Below are 4,835 nucleotides of genomic sequence, written 5' to 3' on the forward strand. Positions count from 1 at the left end.
ACTAATCCGTACTATCCAGTGAGTTCTATGTGTAGAGATATGTAACGGGCTCATTGAAAAGATGTAAAAAAAAAGAAAAGAAAAAAAAAAAAGAAAGAAAACGAGCACTTTCGGACACTATTCATTAGGCTTGTTGGAGATCAGGCAGACAGAGCAGACCTGCGCAATATGCAAACCAGGCAATTCAATTCAAAAAATTCGTGATTTCAAACACGTTGGGTCGTTCGCCTGGAAATTGGATGAGATATCCAATATCATCGACCAGCAGAGCACAACACTGTAATATTACAGTATGCCTACAATTTTACTGTTTACTGAGGTGTTCCCAAAACACGAGCCACACTTAAACAATGATAATGATTACTGTTAGTTCTGCCTTTGTTAAATGACATTTAATTGACTGAATATAGACCAAGGACCCACTTTACACATGGCAAAATCATTTTTATGTCTATGTTGACTGATTTCTTAAGACATCCTACTCCTAAACATTTCAAAAAGTTTATTACTAAAACGTTTTGGTGTTCATCATAGACCTGTTTTTGATTTGCACTACTGTCCAAGGCTAATATGCTCTGATGCTAATATCTGCTCACATTTATCCATTTCACCTGTGAAATTTGTAAATTTCTAAACTGTATATTTTCTCTCAACTGTGCAATAGCACTATTTATTATCCATATTGGCAAGTGTATTTTTATAAACTGTATATATTGTGCATCTACACAGAAATAGTATTTTCTCAAGTGCAATACAACTCATCATGTCAGTAGTTAGTTCTTCTCATACGACCACTAGCAAACGGACTTTTTTCTATGGCAGTAGGATTCTTTGGCATTTTCTATTTTTTTATAATCTGTACAAATGTACATATACATAGTTGTTTTTTTTAATTGTGTAACTTGTATACTTCTATATTTTTATTTTTATTTTGACCTCTTTATGCCACTGTGCTTGCTTTTTGTAACATGCTGGCTGTAACAACTAAATTTCCCCGGTGTGGGATCAATAAAGTTCTATCTTATCTTATCTTATCTCTTATCTGAACACCTTTCTCAGTTGTAAAAGTCACAGAAAGTAACTAGCAATACATGCAAGGTCACATGATCAGCAAATAACCTGAGATATAAAAGTCACAACAACTGAAATGTCACTTAAGTGGGCTTGCCACAGGAGATGGTATTCCCAGCAGTTTATGGTAGCGCCCCTCCTCGTCATTGTGATGTCGGGCAAGCTGGATTATGGAGCATCAAGATATATTTTTGAACACATTGTAAACTGAGGACAAATCCCTTCCTCTGTTTAATGAGGACTGCTTCACTTTGACAGAGATGGCCTCCTTGACCCTTCTTTCAAACCACCTGTCTTCTCTGTCTCAGATATGTACCTAATCACCTAGAATATAAACTAATTTCAGTGCTCATGTGACTTTTACACGTCAGTTCATGTGCCTTCTTTTTGTGTATTTTTTGCCAGAGTTACTTAATGTGGCTTTTACAACTGAGGAAGGTGTCCGGATGAGCACCAAAATGTTTTGGTGATTGTTCTTACTTGTCCAGTATTTTTAATAACTCTTTTTTTTTTTTTTTGATAAACCTTTTAACAAAAATCCTTTTATTTATTGAATTGTAATGAGGAATAAGTAATCATAAACAGAACAGGAACAACATGTAACCCAGCCTTAATTTCAGCCAGTTTCAGGCTGTTATAATTTCACAGGTCAGTCAGAGGAGGAGCGTGCAGTTTGGCAAAGACGAGGAAGCATTGATTTTTTGATCTCTGGTTAAAGAAGATGATCTTTAAACCTGATAATACAACACTGATTTTGGATTTGAGGACTTTGGGACTTGGCAACAATAGGAGTTAGTCTTGTAGGTAAGGTATGTATGAATATTGACCAACAGCCTGTATAGGTCCGGAACAATATTCTTGCCTTGTTCCTTGCAAACTTTGACAGGATGGCAGGGAGAGAGACCGATGGGGACAACAGCATGGAGTTAAGTGAGGAGGATGATAGGAGGGAGAGTGAATGGGGAGAGGTGGTGAAAGGAAGAAGAGGAAAGAGTCAAGAGAAAAGGAAAAACGAGGAAGCGCGGGAGGGTCGGAAAGCGAGGGAAGAGAAGGTGAAGACAGGCATCAGAAAGCAGGACTCCTCAACGTTGTAGTGAGGTCCCGCGAGGGGAAATTCCAAATTACAGCAGCATCAATAAAGCAAGTAATATAACAAGTGCATGCAAAGTAAAAATAGGGAGGGGGATAAGGAGGTGTAAAAAAGACTGAATCATTCGGAATGCAAATTGGACAAGTTAAATATGCGAAAGTTTTAGGTGACGGAAACTTAGTAATAGGCTGTAATACAGTTGTAGAGGTGGAGAGAACAAAGAAAATGACTAGTGTGGGGAAAATCAAAGTGTCCAGAGATGTCAGGGTGGGGGAGCAGAGTTTCAATGGCTGCAAGGGGGTCATTTCTGGAATTGTAGTGTTAGTATGAAGGAACTGATAGAAAACCTGAAGGCAAGGAATGACACAGTGAGGAGTGTGAAAAGAATGACAAGGGGAGCGGAAAAAAGGAGACTGAAACCATCCTGGTAGAGTTTGAGGAAAAGGTTGTGCCAAAGGAAATATATGTTGGGTTTGGGTAAGATATAGAGTATGAGAATACGAATACAGATAGTGTGGTGAGGGAGTGGGGCCAAAGTGCTGTAATTGTGGAGGTGATCATAGTGTAGCTGAGGCAGTAAAGTTGGCAGGACAGAAAAACAGAATAAGGAGGGAGGAAGTAACTAAGATCAAGTTGCTGCAAAAGAACAACAAGAGAACACATGGATAGAGAAGAAGAAACTGGTGACCAGGAGCAGAAGTAGTAAATGCTACATATGGGATTAAATCTAAAACTGAGAGGATTCAGGTTGTTGTTAAAGCTGCAGAACATCATCTAGAAATGAAAGTGTTAAAATGGGAAGAAGTTAATGATGCACTCAGGGTACAGTCAAGTCAAGAGACAGCATGTGTGGGTGGATAATTTTAATCCTTCAGTGGAACGCGAGAAGCCTAATGGCTAATGGACAAGATTTCAAGCAGTTCATAGTAAGTAGGAGAACAAAGCCAGGATGTATCCAAGAGACTTGGTTAAAGCCTGATCTAGATTTTATATTGTGTGGATATGAGGCAGTGAGGCACGTTAGGAGAGAGGGAGGAGGAGGTGGATGTGCCACATTTGTGAAACAAGGCTTTCCATATAGAATAATAGGAAGCAATAGGCATAATATCAGCTGCTTTAGAATCCATTCCCAAAACTAAAGGCGGGGTAAAGAAGATAGTGGTACCATGGTAGGATGATAAGTGTAAGGAGGCAGTAAGAAGTAGAAAAAGGCATTTAAACTAGGCAAAAGAACTCACAATTTACAACATCTGATTCAGTACAAACAAGCTCAGGCAGTAGTGAGGAGAACAAAAAGACAGGCAAAAAGGGTACACTGGAGGAAATACTGTAGAGGGGATAGAAGGGAGTGGAATTACCCAGTACTGACTGAGGGAAGCAAAGCTGCACTGACAAATAAGGAAAAGGCAGAGATGTTTTCAAAGCATTTTGTTAGGGTACATAGCTTCAGTAATTTAGCAGAGGAAGGAAAAAGAGGCAGAGAGAGAACAAAATCTGAAAATATGGAGGTTTTAAATTGGAAAAATAATGCAGATGGTTGGGGAAATATCCATTTCAACATGGGGGAATTTAAAAAGGCACTAGACAAAACATGAAAGACAGCACCAGCTAAAGATGAATTCTGTTACAGGATGATAAAACATCTTAGTGTAGAAAATCTGGAGAAATTGTTAATACTTTACAACAAAGTGTGGGATGAGGGAAGAATGCCTGGAAGCTGGAAAGAAGCAATAGTTATTCCAATAAGGAAACCTGGTAAAGATAACAGCAAGCCTGGAAGCTATTGGCCAATTGCTTTAACATCACATATTTGTAAATTAATGGAGCGTATGATAAATGAAAGATTTAAGTAAGTTTTAGAAGTAGAGGTATGGTGGCTACATATCAGAGTGGATTCAGGAGAGGAAGGAGCACAATGGATCCAATAGTGTGTTTAGAAGATGAAATAAGAAAAGCACAAGTAAATAAGTGGTTGTAGTGTTTTTTTATGCTGAGAAAGCATATGACATGTGCTGAAAGAGGGACTTCTGATTAAACTGCATTCAATTGGAATCATAGGAAAAATGTTCAACCAGATTATGGATTTCCTAGATGGAAGAACTATTCAGGTGACGGTAGGGTCAGAGCAATCAGCTCAATACATAGTAGAAAACGGCATACCGCAGGGGAGTGTAGTTAGTCCAACCCTATTTTCCATTATGATAAATGATATATTTATAAATATTCCAATGGACACGGAGCGGTCACTGTTTGCAGACAATGGGGCTCTGTGGACAAGAGGAAGAAATGTTGACCACTTGGTTGATTCCATACTGAATTTTCTTAACTAAGTAATGGGGAACAAAATGGGGATTTAAATTTTCAGTGGAAAAAAAGTTATGTTCTTTACAAGGAAGAAACTCAGGGAAGGTAGCGTGAAATTATACGGAGAAAACCTAGAGAGTTGAGAGTTTTTGTTTTCTGGGAGTGTTTTTTGATCAGAGATTAACATGGAGAGAGCACATTAGATATGTAGCTAATAAATGTAAAAAGTAATAAATGTCATGAGATGTCTGGCAGGATTGGAATGGGGAGCTGACTTTACATCGCTGAAACACATCGCGATTGGATTACGGAAGCATTGCATGTGGTTCAGCAGCAAAATCCATACTAGCAGACCTGAATACCATACAAG

This window comes from Chaetodon auriga, chromosome 8 (assembly GCF_051107435.1).
Source record: "Chaetodon auriga isolate fChaAug3 chromosome 8, fChaAug3.hap1, whole genome shotgun sequence".
NCBI lineage: Eukaryota > Metazoa > Chordata > Actinopteri > Chaetodontiformes > Chaetodontidae > Chaetodon > Chaetodon auriga.